This window comes from Falco cherrug, chromosome 1 (genome assembly GCF_023634085.1).
Source record: "Falco cherrug isolate bFalChe1 chromosome 1, bFalChe1.pri, whole genome shotgun sequence".
Lineage (NCBI taxonomy): Eukaryota > Metazoa > Chordata > Aves > Falconiformes > Falconidae > Falco > Falco cherrug.
This window is the reverse complement of record NC_073697.1, coordinates 76,084,326-76,100,602: the sequence shown is the minus strand read 5'-3', so window position 1 is coordinate 76,100,602 and position 16,277 is coordinate 76,084,326. Positions and strand designations below refer to the sequence as shown.

The window sequence follows — 16,277 nt, the reverse complement described above, 5'->3', positions numbered from 1 at the left end:
ACAGGAGGCACCCACAACTGCTAGGGCAGCTGGCTGATGTCACTGCAAGGTCACTCTCAATTCTCTTCAAATGATCATGGTGACGGGGAGAAGTACCTGAAGACTAGAGGAAAACAAATACCACTCCTACCTTCAAGAAGGGCAGGAAGAAGGACCCAGGCCAGTCAGCCTCACCTGAGTCCTTGGAAGATGATGGAGCAGCTAATCCTGGAAACAGTTTCCAGGCACATGAAGGATCAAAGTCATCAGGAATAGCCCATATGGCTTCAACAAAGGGAAGTCGTGCTTGACCAACTTGATAAACTTCTATAGTGAAATGACTGCCTTGGTAGATGAGGAGAGAGCAGTGATTATTGTCTACCTAGACTTCAGGAAGTCTTTCAACACTGGCTCCCCTAAGATCTTCATAGAGAAGGTGATGAAGTGTGGGCTGGATGAACAGACTGTGAGGTTGGTTGAATAGCGGCTGAATGGCCATGTCCATAGGGTGGTGACCAGTGGCCAGTCTAGTTGTAGGCCAGTCACTAATGGTATAACCCGGGGGTGAAGACTGGGTTAATACTATTAAACATCCTCATTCATGACCTAGATGATGGAGGAGAGTATACCCTCAGCAACTTTGCTGATGACATAGGTCTGGTAGAAGTGGCTGATACGCCAGAGGGTTGTGCTGCCATCCAGAGGGACCCTGACAGGCTGGAGAAGTGGACTGACAGGAACCATTTCAGCAAGGGGAAGTGCAAAGCCCTGTGCCTGGGGAGGAATAACCCCAGGCACTAGTACATGATGGGGCCGAACATCTGAAAGGCAGCTTTGCTGGGAGGGTGACCAAGAACTGGCACAGCTGCCCAGGGAATCTGCAGAGTCTCTGTCCTTGGAAACATTCAGAAGCTATGTGGGCATGGTCCCAAGCAGCCTGATCTAGGTGGCCTTGCTTAAGCAGGGGGGTTGGACCAGATAACCTCCAGAGGTCCCTTCCAACCTCTATTAGTCTGTGACTCTCTGATTCCTTTGGTATGATGGGAACCTTTGGTCAATGTATTGTCACACTTATGTTTTCACCCTTAGTGTCTATGTAGTACATTTAAGCATGATTAATTTCACATTCTGCTATTCCTATTTAACACATACTCTGTATATTCATTACTGTGATTCTACATGTGAAACAGGCCACACAAAAAAATAACCTTCTCCCTTCTCAACAAATTAAAACAAACCATTTGATGAGTCAGTAATTTATACTGTTTACCTCCTTTTATGTCAACAATACTGAAATCTGGAACAACACATAATCATAATGATTATAGACATAATGAGGTGATTTATTACGTACTCACCACATGGTATTCTGGTGCATATTCAACTGTAAAGATGTCAAATAATACGACTGGAAAAAATATCTGCTCAGACAACCACTGCCTACTGTGAACAAGAAACTAGCGCAGTATTAGATACACGGGGTCTCTGGCTTCGGAGCCCTGTCTCTACTTAAATTATATTGACTGTATATATCAAAAGCCTTTGACATTTTCAGAATTTCAGGAAAAAAGAAAATCAGCCAGGGATTCTTTTAAGGAGTGGTTTTGACTGCTGAAGGTAAATGTAAATGAAGTACTCTCCCAATCCACTTCTGCGATGTGGGACCGCTCTGTAGCTTGTACATTTGTGCTGAGTTTAAGAAACTGTTTGTTCTAATTGAAAGTCTAGTTCTGTCTACTTCCTTGGCTGTGTAAAGTGTTATTCCAGAGGGGAACGTCCTTTGGCAAAGCTACTGCAGCTACTTTCGTACTTCCACATTTTGTCGCACAAGATGGGAACTTCCCACGCTACCAGAAGAATCATTCCCAGGGCCACCACCATGGCTGTTTATGGCTCACAGTTGCCTTCCCTACAACATGGATTGTTATGCTGATTCATACAAAAGGTGAGATGAAAAGCAGGTGTAATAGGTGCTGCAAGGTGAGTAGATAAATAATGGATAGGTGTAAGCATCAAGAATAAGTACCACGAACAGCAGAGACTGGACATGAAGAGAAAAGAACTGAAGAGGACCAGAGGCTCTTGTTTAAATATAAAGAATGCCATAAATCTGAGAATAACTACATATAACATAGGTCAGCCTAGAACCAGATGCTCAAAAAGAAAAAACTCCAAACCTGGAATGAAATCACATGTCAATATGATCTCTAAACACACCAGTACCTCGTTGGAACAGAAACATTCATTTACATTCATTTCAGGCAGCTGATAAAACAAAAAATCAGGTGTTTGTGTTTCCTGCATATATTCAATAATTTTCACCAGAATCTTACTGACATATGGTCTCAACTGTCTGTGATGCAACTGTGCATTGTGAAGCAGCATTCCTGGCTATCATCTTTAAATTTGCCTGTGCACCCATTATTCCTGAATTCTATATAAAAAATTTCTGATTTACTTTCTCTTGGCCATTCTTTGTGTTGTTGTGTCTATCATCATCATCTATCTATCAGTCATCCATCTATTATGTTGTTTCATCTAAAATAAGTCAGAACTTTCCAGATTTTTTGCCATTTCACGCATCTATTTCAGAAACAGGTAATTAAGTGCACTATTTATCTGAATAAATAGAAACAATATATTTGGCTAAAAAAGCTTAGTGGTGGCTCAGTTGTGCCCCAGTGTAGCTGTTTCTAGAAGCTGAGCTTGATCTCGTTTTGCCCTTTTTCCTCCTTTTCTCACCACAGAAGTAACTATTTCGGCTTGATCAAATTACCTGATTTTACAGTTCCTCAATTTAAAGTAGGTCAGGCCCTGTCTTCTGTTTCTCAGGATTATTTTCTGTTTAAGCTTCCACGCGTGCTGTAAACAGCTCAGTCCATTGACGCTGGACACCCTCCCCTACAGACCCAGTTAGCCCCGGCCGGAGGGCTGCCCGAATGGCCGTGCTGCGCCTTCCCCGTGGGCTTCCCCAAACCGGCTGCACCACGTTGCTCGCACTGGCTTCATTTCACTCAAACGGACAAAGTTTGCCTGGAGTTTCTCCCTCCCTCTTTGTCCTTGTAACACTTTCTGCTAGGCTTATTGTCCACTTTTCCTTGGTTAATACCCCTTGTAAAATCTTTCCTTGCTACAGGGACCATCCAAACTGTCACTAACAGCAAGGATGTGAGTTACTCAAGCCAGGACTGAACTGATTCATCTGGGATATGTACAGGGTCCATTCTATATGATTTCAGCATTTTTATGACCTGTGAACCTATGGAAAGGATTTTGAGATGGGCTTTCTGCAGTATAGACCATCACTGTTTCCCATGCAAATTCTGAAAAAAAAAAAATGTCCATTTTGACTGTTGGTGAATTGCATTAGGGGTAGCAACATGGTTGCTTTGCCTGCATATTCTTTAAAGGTGTTTTTTCCCTCCAGAACATGAGCTAGTCAAGGTTCAGTGATTTGTGGGTAGATTTGGAAGATACCTGTCTCACAGCTGTCGAGGAAAAAGACATTTTCCTGTCATTCCTAAGGAAATGTATGGGTACCAAAAATTATCTTTGAGTTTAGCACAACTGACACTGAAGTTTCTAGGTGATTTCTTACTGATTTCGGTGGACAAGGCAAAAATAAAAGAATAAGTCACAGGTGGCAGATGAAAAAATGTTTTACTTCCCATTTAAAGCCAACATTCCTTAAAGTAATTTCAGAAGAGCTTGATCTTGTCTTTGAGCTAAAAAATCTTCAGACTCCTGTTAACTAGGGAAAAGGGGGAGGGAGAAATAGCTGAAAGTAGTTCTAATCATTTTATATTATCTTGCCTACTGATAACATACTTGAATGGTGTTCAGCGTGGAAAAAAAAGTAATTTCTGCATCCACATCTAATGGGAATTTAATGTCACATTGCTTTATGACAGAAGGTTTGATTAATTAGCGACATTCTGAACTCAGAAACTGATGGTCTGTGAGTTTAGCTCAGCTCTAGAAAGCCATTAATGTAAAAAAACCCCACTGACTTGGTATTTATTAATTTCTGTCTATTCCTTCAGAATTCACGTTCAAGAAAATAGGCTCAGCAGGTATGCATTACCAACAGTCACAACCACACATCCTTGGCTTTGACCACATATACCAGACTTCATATCATCACGCAGAGCTAAGGAGCCCTCACACGCAGTGTCACTCTGGGACTTGCAGTCTTTGTTATTCTAAGTATGAATTGGATAAGTAGCGGAAAGAAGGAGTGAATGAATGAATGAATCAATGTGCATTTGGGCCCATTTGCAAAGCTAAGCTGCAGTCCAGCAGTGTGCCTTCCTACAATTCCTAGTACTGGGACTACACGTATACTAGGTGAAACACTAGCTGTGATGTTTGATATGTGCTGTGGAATTTTTCCTTTTCATGAAAGTTCAGTTTAAATACTGCTGTGCAACACTGAAGGAATGACAGAATAAAAAGAAAGCAAGCCACTTCTCTCCAGCATTCAGGATGTCAAAACATTCAAGATAAGTCAAAATGAGATGCTCGGAGTAGCATCCACCTTTTATCCCACATCGGGGCTAAATTACAAAACATCTCACTTCCATAGACCAACCTTAAGTCTTATCTTCCAATTCTGTTCCAACCTGTCATCTACCTGTCTGAGTCCAGTCACCTCCTGTGTCCTTTTCCTTTAGAACTGGTAGAGTATAAGGCATCTTCTACTAGGGAAGACATTATAACCTCTTCTTTTGAAGCAGTATTGATTTCTCAAAAGATGCTAATCTTCTCACCTGGGCATGAATGCAAATGCATTTTAAAGTGTAGCTTACCTGATAAAGCTGTTGTAAGAATCATAAAATCTCTTTCCCTAACATAGCAGAGGTAAGACAAATTTCTTGCTGAAGGTCAGTCGAGTATTTCAGGCATATTCTGGGGTAATAGCGCAGGAAGAGAAAGCATTTCACTGTTGCCTCCATGACATAAAGTCAGGCATTATATCTGACCAAATGACTTCAGTTTTTTTGCCTATGATGTAACAGTAAAGCAATAAATATTAATGCTTATGATGTACCTGAAAAAAAACCCCACCATGTGTGCATTTTGTTTTATTGACCTCAGGAAGCATTGTACAGATTAATCAAGAATAATTCTCGCAGTTCTGCTTAGGTACTGATAGTGGTGAAAACCCCCCATATTCCAGAAAGGGATAATATTTTAGAAGGCATAGGATCTAGAATACACAAGCCTGGATCTGCCTTTCATTTACTCCCTTACTATTGTAATTTGCCCTTTTTCTTAGCTGAATATTTAGTGATGTGTAGCTGAAGAGTGTTAAGATCAATGTTGCATGTGTAGCCAAAGGCATTAAATAGCACTTGCTAACATCAACCACACCAAACCACCAGCACATGAAGAGCAAAACCAAACCAAAACCACCCCCAAAAAGCCCCTCAAAACTCCCAAACTGTAAAATGGAAACAAATCACCTAGATGGCTAGCTGAGAGGCTGAATATTTTAGAACAACTTTGTTGAAGATGCACTCGTATGCCTTACTACAGTCTACAAAGTAGTCACCAGAACATTCCCAATATAAATGTGAGTGTTTTGGAGCTGGACAACTCTGAATGTTTTATTGTGCATTTGGGTATGAACTTTTACTAGGCTAACAAATGACTAAGGCTAGCTCAAGTGCTTTGGGAAAGAATTTTATTTATTTATTTTTTTTTACAAATACGAGAAAGACAGAAATGGTTCAGTGGTTGGGACACTGGATTCTGACATTATTTTATATCCATTTGAGGACCACAGACCTCCTTCATGACCCAAGTCAACCCCTCAGGGCCTTGGTTCTCTTTACAGGACAGCTGCAAAAAGAAATCCATAAGCACAGGGCAGGTGCGCAAGAATGACAGAATTGGGAGCAAAGGAGATAGCTCTTTGTCAAACAGGGCTGCTGGGGTTTCAGAGGTTTTTTTTCTTTGTTGCCAAGCTTGCAGTGGAATCTGACATATCTGAGTACTGTGATCACCAGAGCTGACAGAAAGGACTCAGTCTAGATTTGCTTTTTTCAGAGCTAGCATTGTGTGGAACAGCAAGAGGCAGAAAAAAATCAGTGGTAGCCATATTGCCAGTCCATTTTTTACAACATGCAGGATTGATATTTGGGAATAGGAACTACCTGAAACCTGCTTGATATACAAATTGGCTCCTTTTTTAATGGCTAAGAGGTTCTGACAGATTCTCTTGGACTTTGACATTGCTGCACACCAGGCACATGTGAAAGAAGCCAGCCAGCTCAGGCCTAGGACATCTCTGTCCCATCACAGCGGCTTGATTTTCCTCATTCTCGTTGTGAAAGGCTGATCAATCTCCCTACCTGTGATGCTTCTTTACCCAGCTTTCTCTGAACATGGTCCTAAGGCACTGATTTCCACTGTCTCCCAGGAAATAGAAATATTAAAAGCAAAGTACTACAAGAGTGGCATGGTTTGGGTTTAATATTGAGAAAATCTTTTCCAGATTCCCTTAACAGCAGCCCTGGTGGCAGCCTTATGCCCTGGGGCTTTGCAAAGGGAAATCACACATTTGCCCAGACAGCCAAACAAGCATGGCAAAATCCATTTGGCTGTGCTCTGAAGAAGCAGCTGCTGAGTATTAAGGGGTACATATTGACACCATGTTCTCGTGTCAAATAGCACAGAACAGTTTCCCAGCTGGCAAAAAAAAAAAGAAAAAAGCCCAGTGGCTTTCCCCCGATCCAGTTGCCAACTCCTCCCAGTCTCCTGCTGCTAGAATAGCCACAAAATCCACTCGTTACTCTAACCCCACTATTAAACACACAGACAGGTCTCACCTTTACAAGTTTCCACCGGATCACAGTTCCCCATGCTCCCATTAGGAATGACCTCAGCCCTCAGGTGTTAGCACCTTTTGCCCTCCCGTCTTTTCCCTATTTGTGCTAAATGCTTATGAATCAGCTGCTGCTTTTTCCCTGCTCTGATGGCATCCTGATGGGATGACTCCAAAATCAAAGGCCTGGGTCTAGTCCTGCCTTCCGTCTCATCATCAGATTCAGCTGGCATGAGATCCTGGATGTGGTCACTGAATAGGATACCAAGGTAGCAAGAAAATAAGGCAAATAAAAATCCTCTTTCCACTATTGCTTCTGCATTGTAGATGAAAAACTGCAAAGCTCTCAGCTGTTATGGCCAATGCTTTCTATGGTTATATACACAAACACACACACACATGCATATATCTATCTATATAACCTTCTAGGCTAAGGTTTTGCATGCCTAACTCCTCATGCTGTGTGACTGATTGCTTCAAAAGAGCCGGACCTCCTCATTTTTTTTTAATGCTCGGTACCCCAGATATAACCATGTTGAATTTAAATGAGAATGTTGTACCTGCTCTTCCTGCCAGAGTGCTCTGATCCTGCATCTTGATCAAAGTGAGGCCAACTGGTAACACTGTAAGAAGTCGTCATTATCAGTAAACCAAAATCAATGAATCTCAGGCAATTTAGAGTGGATAAGAATCTGCCTTCAGCAATAGGGAAAGGCTTAAAACTGATCTAAATGGTCCAGGAAGACACAGCAATCCTCAGCAGTCGTAAAGCTGTCATAATGGGCATAATGGTCTTTTCCAACCTTGCTGATTCTATAATTCTGTGAAGCTGAAAGCTCTGGGTGAACAGGGTGGCACTGCCAGGTACAGTGACCCCCTGGTTGCTGCAAAAGTCCTGAGAGATAAAGCAGGTGTCTGCAACTTCAAGTAGTCATGAAACTGCTCCTCCTCTTGCTGGGTATTGAGAGCTGTAAAGAGCAGGGGAACAAGGCAGTGACATGAACCAGGCTGGATCCCAGGAAGACACAGGGAAGTCCCGCCAGAAAAGATTCCTGAGTTTTCAAAAACAACTGTAAATTTTAACTCTTTTGGTATTACCTTTTAGCAATACTTAGAGGAAGCACATTTCTTACTTCCAACAAAACAGCACGTTTTTATGCCACTGGGGTAACAAACATTTTAAATTTATAGAGGTCTTTTATATCAGCTATTTGCCTAAGTATAAATCACTTTCACTCATTACAGGAGAAAAAACCCCATAAATATGACTTGACGTTCTTATCACCTACTCAGTTCCCAACCGAAAGATTTACTGCATTGCTCTCTGGGAAACATTCTTGTAGTTAAGGGACTCGTATAGAAAAACTCAGCTGTGAAGTAACCTTATAGATCTATCTGAGAGATGTAAGTCAAACTAGTCATCTCCATAAATCTATAGTATATTAACTGCCAGATTGCAAAGGATGGATAAGACTGCTATTGTTCACTTGACTTTGACATAACTACCATACAAACCACATTCTCCACAGAACATCGTGATCTTTGAGAGGTTTGTGGCCATCTCAATTTGCTAGAGAACAGCTTACTATTCAAAACAGAATCATTCAAGGCAGTGAATTCTTTGCTGACATAATATCTTCAGTATAATTGAAAAATTGATTTGTGTTTGCTAAATGTTATTTGCAGCTATAGTCATTACAGGTTTGTTCTAATCCCTTTGACTTGCATGACCGTGGTGACCCAAGAGTCACCAATACCCTGTTTCAGGACTCACCACAGAGATTTTTTCCACTGGGATGTCCCCAGTTTTGTAAGAGTATGCGTTTACTTTGCATTATTCCTGCTCCTCTTTGGGAAGGGTCACGCTGCTCGTTGGAAAAGCAGTCTGTGAACTCTCTTCAGCATAGGAAATTCGGTTGTGACTAGTCTTTAAGTGGCTCATACTAGTGGAAACAAAGGCAGCGGCCTGTAACAGATGGCGTACAGCCATTTTGGCAGTACAGTCAGTAATAAAGCCTCATCCCTTGCACGTCCTCTGGGAGAAACTCTGCCCCTGCGTAACTTCTTTTGAGCTCAGCACAGCATCTACCTTTAACACAGCCAAAGATAAACGGTAACTTTAGTAATTATTGAAGACAGTCAGTATTGGCAAGTCTGCTTTTTAAGTAAGTCTGAACAGGATTATTTTTCACTAAGATGAATGAGTTTGCTATTGATACTAATGGCAGTAGGATTATCTCCCCGTACACGTTGTTGCCTATTATGCATATACATACAAAGAATTCATATTGTCAAGAGGAAAAAAGCTGAAGCTAAGTATGAACAAGTCACACATGGAGAAAACTTACTTCTGAATCTGTTCATCTGACTCAGCCCATCTTTTTTTGAGTGAGCTGAATTCTTTGCCCTAGAATAAATGACAGGCTGCTAGGGCATTTTCTAAATAAGCCCTGGAAATCCTCATTGAGAGATAGAAAGCTTCCTGTGGCCCATCCTTCCTGACAGGGATTGCCATCACCAGGTCTGAGGGAGCAAAGTATGTGATGCTTAAAGCCATTTTTACTATGATTTTAATAAAAATCTCTGAAGCCTCAGGGGTTCAAGGAGACATTTCTTTGTGATGACTTCATTCCGCACACAGTAACCTGCAGCGCAGGAGCGGAACAAGCAGATGGGGGAGGTGGAAAACAATAAAGGAGAAGTTAATTCCTGCTTTACCTGTACCAAGAAAAGTCACAAGTCTATTTATGAGTTCCTTGCAAACATTCGTTGGGACTCACACTGGGTGATGCTAGGAGCCCTTGTGCAATTGTTCATGTGGCTTTTTTCAGTTAGTGGTAACAAGTTTGGGGCACAAACTTATTTCATTCCTGTCAGACTTAGACACGCATTTGTCTATGCTAGTTTTGATGTAAGAAGAGTGACTATCTTTCTTATCTTTGAACTTGGTCCCTGTCTTGACAGCTGGGGTTTTTCTCACTCTTTTGTGGTTCCCTTTCCTCCTCCTGAATTGATTCTCTGCATTTACTTCTAGTTATGCCAATTACCTGTGTGTGAATCAGATACTGAATTTATCATCATTGCAGAATACTTCCAAGGAAGACTCATCCGTTAAGATTTCTATCAAAGGTCACAGTGCAATCTATGCCTTTTGCAGAAGATCTTCTTCTCTCCAGGATGCCATGCCAGGTTTTGAATAGAGTCCATTGCTGTTCCTTTCTTTCTCAGCCTAGGTTTACCTTTCTTTATCCCAGTGTATTCTCGTCAGATGATTTTGACAAATCTTTTGACCCACAAGCAAGCATCACTGTCACAGCACAACGATGCTGACAAGAACTATGTATTTAGCCTGCTTTCTCAGGAGCGTGGCCTTCAGAAGTGTCTCAACCAACAAGTTAGCAGAGCACGTCCTGTACTTTCCCTTAGCCACCGGTGACTCTTCAGCATCACTGCCCATGAGCTTGCACATATCCACCACTAACTAAATAATTCAATGGCTGCTGAGGGATATATTGGAAAAATTCAATTAGTCTTCTGAAAAGTGTATATTAATGAGGTGTGTCTATTTATGAAACTGCTTTAATAGGCAGCAGGAGAATTGTTAAGAATTCTGCCAAGGGCAACGGGTGCAATTTATACTGTTAACAGAGGTTATCACTCACAACTAGAAGAATAAATTGGTTATCACCAGTGCACTGAATGGCTCTCTTGAAATAGGTGTGGGGAATAGAAGGGAAAATCATATCCTGATAACATTAAAGAGTCTATCAAAGACTTTGAGGCTTTTTATTAAAAACTGTAGTCAAAGCTGGTTTGCATTGTGCTCTCACTCTAGCTTAATGGTTGCAATGCTTCTCTGATCTCAGTGACATTACTAAGAAGAGGCTCAGGTTCAGCTGAGCACAGTAAGAGGCAGATTCTTTTTAGTCTCATTTACTTAAAAGTGGGCTGAAGAGAAAAAGCTGTTTACCAAGACTGATGAGAAGAGGCTACAGGAATGAAAGCTATATTCCCTCCTGTGTTCATTTGTATTACACAACTGCACAGGTTAACCATACCATCTCTGGAGGCAGTCCCCTCCACACCACAGCGATGGGCCACGGGTATCAGCGGCATGGCACAGGGGAATCTGCGCTCTGTGTGCCTGCCTGCTTTCCCTGTGCTGCTGTATGACACCCGTGAAGGGGTACCACAGTGTTGATCAGGACTTCTGTTAGATGACAAGGGTCTTGACATGCATACCCTTTACCCTTGAGTATGTACAACTGGATCAAGTCATTACTGCCCAGCTGGGCTTCCTCAGCGAGGCCAGCCTCTCTCAGAAAGACTTGGTTTCTCCCTCAGTTTGGGTTGCTTCTCCCTCAGGATGCACACAGTCAGCACAAACAGCATCTTGCTCTCCAAAATCGGGAGCCTGGGTACCTTCTCCCTGCTTGGTCATGCCTCTCCCAGGCCACGGGTGTGTTCTGGGTGGTCCTGCCATTTCTTCCCCTCCAGGCTTGGGTGCACTTCTGCATATTAAGTATGGTGTGAAGATTGTTGCCCTGTTGCAGGGTACTGGGGTGGACCTGCCACAGCTCTCCATCCTAGGCTGACTCAGCCACTACGTTTTGCAATCATTCTAACTCCTGGACATCAGTTCTGAGGACATGCTTCTGGTCATTTCTGGTTTATAACACTTGGGCCTGGTTTTCTACTGGGTGAAGGCAAGATCAGGAGCAGGTCTTGGGGCTAAACAGTGCAAGCAGTGCCTTGAGTCACATTGCACTTGATTTTTTTCAGAGAAAATGGCACAGGTGACCTAAACTCAGTCAAAGTGACTGTGAAGGATTTGGCACCTTTAACACTACACACTGAGTTATCTCTGACATTTGGGATACTCCTATGAGATGAATGAGTCTTTATAGAATTAGACTAGATATACTGCCCTTTGAAACACTGGCCAAAGTTGAAGTTAGAATTTTCAAAAATTTTTTTAACTGCTTGGCACAGGCTAGCCTGGTGTAAGAGAAGAGTATTCAAGGGAAAAGAAGATGCAAGAAGATGCATCCCATGCTGGGAAGAGGTAGGACAAAGTCAGGCCCTTCTCTACAACTCACTGGGAATTCTGTAATATTCCAGAAGGAGCCGAACCAAGACCCTAATAACAAGACTCAGCAACCCTGTCGCGAAGGAGGGAAGACACAGTCACTCAATATGAGTGATCAGCAGACTTCGTTTATTGTGCCTTACAGTCACCTTTTATGCCTTGTTATAATTAGCTCATACATATTACAAACGTTAAGCTCATTATTGGTTAGTTGCCTAAATACCAAGCCCGCCCCTAGTTTCTCTTCTGTAGTTATCTGTTCCCACCTGCAACATTCTTTTCCCACCGCAATCTTCCTGTTACTGTGTAACAAGAACAGCCAGGGATAGTGTATTTTTGCTTTACTTCAGATAAGCTGAGAGCGATGTGCATTTTTGTCCAGCCAGCTGGACTTTGTCTATGTGACCTTTTTCAGCTAGCCAGTTAACCACACAACCCAACCTCTGAAAACACCCCAACCTTTAGAAATCTCACAAAAACATTGGAATCCATATAGTTTCCAAATGTTTAAATTCTGGAAAATACAATATGTTCCTAGTGAGGCCTCCTTTATACAGTCAATTATTTTTTGTTTGAGAAAATGTCATATCCGTCTGTGGGAAAGTAAGTTGGAAATATTTACATGGGCAGTTCTGTCAAATAACCTTGATGTACCAGCTTTTACTTACTGACTCTTAGAAAGTTAAACAAAATTGTGAAGTGAATGGAGACAAATGAGTAATTTTCAAGTATCTCATACAAAAGTGATGTGGGGTGTTTGTAGAGTCATCAACATGTTGCTTTTTGGTATAAGTCAGCAGCGTGCGGATTTTTTTCTCATGCTGCATGCGCTGTTTACTGATTCATTTTAATTGCATTTCCACAGAGGATAGCAATATGCTCGCTTTCCATAGCCACTGAGCTCAGACCTAGCCCAGGCTCCTCCAGGACTTTTCCCTGCCTGTGTGATAGAGGGGCAAGGATGGCAATTTCAGATACACAAAATAAAGGTGCAGAGGGAATTCAACAGGGAAAAAAAGGCACTTACCTAAGATGATGTTCTCCCTTTATATGGTTTTTCTAATCCTCATGCAACCCAGAAGGGTCATACAACACCAGGCATGCAGCTGGACTGTGGTTTTCCTGGAGAACTAATGTCGAACTGGCAAAGTTCAAGCTCTTGAGGGGTCCAGGAGGCACACTGATGTAACCTGACAGACCTGTAGACCAGAACATTGTGCCTTCCATGTATTTTATCTGTGCCAACTAGCACTTTCCCAGGCAATTCCTGGGCATGGCTGGCTGGCAGGTAGGATGCTCCAGGTCCATACCCAAGAGCACTTTGGGTGCAATTGCCCTGTTGTGGCGGATACAAGAATTTACAAAGTATGATAGAATTTGCTCCATGACATTTGGTCTCAGCCTTCAGCAGAGGGGCCACAGACACAGTCTTTGCTTGGGGACTGCCAGAAGGATGTGTGGGAGTGTAGTTTCAGGGAAGTCTGCAGTAGCCACAGTCCTGGCTGCCTCCTCCCTGCCAGCTGCATGCTGTTGCCTCTCCCCAGACCAGCACAAACACTCCCTTCCTTCCACTGTGAGCTGGACCAGAGGGCTAATCCATGCAAAAACTAGCACTCCCCAAATTATTTGTTTTAGCTGTACCAGCTCTCCAAACTCTATCACAACTGTGTAGGGACCCCCTGCCACGTCAAGTGAAGGGTGGGAAGAGGAGTGAAACCTCCTGATCATAGACTTAGCCTAAGCTGTTGTGGAACTATACCTAAGTCATGGGTAAGATCTCAGTGCTTCTCTACCACTTCTCTTTTCAATGCTGATATGAAAACCAATTGTTTCGCAGTTCTGCTTCAGAAACAAGAAGTGGGACTCTCAGTTTCTATAAATAAAACCATGCCCTTCTTACAATAAGACATCATACTTCAAGGTTTAATTCAAAGGAAAGGGTGGCTTTTGCAAGGTCTGAAAGTTTGAAGAAATATTTTCATGGATCTTACCACATAGTGGTTACTATTGAAGCAGGGAACTTATAAAAACCAGTGGACCTAGAAAAACAGATTGTCCTGGAAAGTCCGAGTGGTCCCATACAAGAGAATAACTTGTGATGGATACTGTAAACTCATTTGGCATATGATGTTCCTTATTCCATATTTGCACAACACTTTACCAGTGAAACCTCGCTCTCTGTTGCCACATAATACCACAATATGTCACAGAGCAGCTGAACAGGCAAAGTGGGAAGGTTTCCTGCAGAAATGAGGCTAGATGGCTCCAGGGCCCTGACCACTTTTCTTTCGACTGTCACTGAAAATGTCTTTACAGGAGTCACCAAAGCTTTTGCAGCTAAGAACTTCAAGTGGGTCTAGCATCCTTGCAGGACAACTTGATAGCTTGAAAATACCATTCAAATTTCACCCACAAAAGTAAAAACTTGCAGATTCTTCCCTGGAGAGGAACTTCAGGTGATGCCTGGTTGGCGGTCCTCTAGAAGATAGCCTTAGAAGCCCTAAAATATCCAGTTCCACAAGCAGTACATCTGTAAAGCGTGTCTATTATTCACTACTGTGCTACTCCAGCTGAATTCCAAAGCAGCTCTGTAACTGGTGCAAAATCTGACTAATGAAATACTAAATCAAGCCCAGCAAGTGGAAAGATTCAATTCTTTTTTAGTTCAAAGCTTTTGCAATTAGGGATAATTATGAACCAACATTTATACTGCTTCTGTTTCAGTTTTCCTGCAGATGAGATTTGGGTTTTACACACATACTACTGTTTTGTTTCAGTAAATATTTCAGTAATAGTATAACTGCTCTATTATCTCATAGTAAAATCTGTTGCAACATTTATTTGCTAATAGCTCTGAACTCTTCAGAAATGGCCAAAAAAAAAAAAAAAAAAAAAAAAAAGGCCAGTCTGGAAATGCATGAATGAGTTTGCAAGAGCACTGTTTGCTTTTTTCCTGTAAGCTTCTGTAGCTGCAGGGAAATTTGATTTATGAAGCCTTGAGTCCATGTCTGCTTTAGACCCTGGCCTGTTGCTTAATTTAGCAACAAGGCATTGGCTGTGGATTGGCTGCCCTGGAGCAGCACAGTGGTTGGGCTAGCTCTCACTTTCCCTTGTGTAAGGTCACTTTCTCCACAAGCTTGAATGTGTGATGTGTTGCATACAAATGGACAGGAAAAGGCAAAAGCCTGTTGTGAAAACTGTCTGGCTGTCTGGTACTCATCAGTGATATTCAGCCTGCTGCAACTGAAGTGACACTGCCTTACTCCTCTTGTCTTGTACCTTAAATTTCCCTTTAACCCTATGCTGTTTCTGCAAGTCTCTCCCCTCCCACCCCCTTGTGCTTCTTGCTTGTGTTATTATTTTATAGCCCCTTTACCCAAGAGACTTTATCTTGCAGACGTTTTAGAGCAGAGACAGACCATCTGAGCTCCATAGTGTTCAGTTCAATGGACCAAAAGGAAGGTGATGTGACAGCCGATGTAAGTATCGTATCGTTAAACACACGTAGTGAGATGCAAGGAACTCTTAAGTCTCACAGCTTTACATGCTGAGTGCTTGGAAGAGGAGGTGCATTATATAAAAAACAAGTTACAGAAGGCCTAAAGGGTTCAGTACCTCAACTTTAGCTATATTTTTTCCAGAGCATTTCTCTGTACTTTCAGGACATCAAGTAAAGTTCCTTCCTATTTTTACCTTCTAGCCCCTTAAGTGTATATTCTTTCTAACCTATGTCAGTTTAGGACTGGAGTAGCTGCAGTCACTCCTAGGAATCAAATGGGGTAAATGGTCCGTTGTAAAAATTTGCATTTACCAGATGACAGAGAACAGAGGCAAAGCAATTTTTAATGTCCTCTTCCAGCAAGTGCAGAGCTTAAATCTCTTTGAAAGCTGCTGACCACTTTGGTTAGATGAACATTTTGGTTACTGACTTCAAGAGGTGACCTGTTTCAGTCTGTACCTTTTGGGATATACATATTGTTCGCATGGATGAGAGCTGTATGGAGCTCCATAAGCAAAGCAGAGTCATTCTACAGCCACAGGGCAGTCCTCCTGTCAAGCATCAGGCTTATTCAAGCAAAGAAAAAAGTCTCAAGAACCCATTATAATGAAATCTTTCACAGAATCTAAATATAGACATTTCTGTCAGCTCCCTCATTAATAAATCACAAAGAAGAAAACACGATTGCTGTTTACATAGGAGTCAAATCAAATCACCTAACCTTTATTTAGCATTGGCTTCTGCTATGAGTTTTTCCATAGTTGACCTTTTCTACTCCAAGAGAGATCTTTATAAAGAATAGGCAGGGACGGGAGGAAAAAAGAAATGAAATTATCTTGCTGAAGTGATAATTTAGCAAGACAAGGGCCATGAAAATAATG

At 42.0% G+C, this 16,277-nt stretch overlaps 1 protein-coding gene across 1 annotated transcript in view; it reads right to left on the bottom strand.

The window, feature by feature from the left end:
* Positions 1–13,348, bottom strand: part of GPRIN3 (GPRIN family member 3) — a 51,632-nt gene extending 38,284 nt beyond the window's left edge. Inside the window, exons 1-2 of the mRNA XM_055712295.1 lie at positions 12,925–13,348; positions 7,369–7,431 (exon numbers count right to left, since the gene is read on the bottom strand). The gene's annotated coding sequence lies outside the window, so the exon portion shown is untranslated. The remainder of the gene's footprint in view (positions 1–7,368; positions 7,432–12,924) is intronic.
* Positions 13,349–16,277: the final 2,929 nt, after the last annotated feature.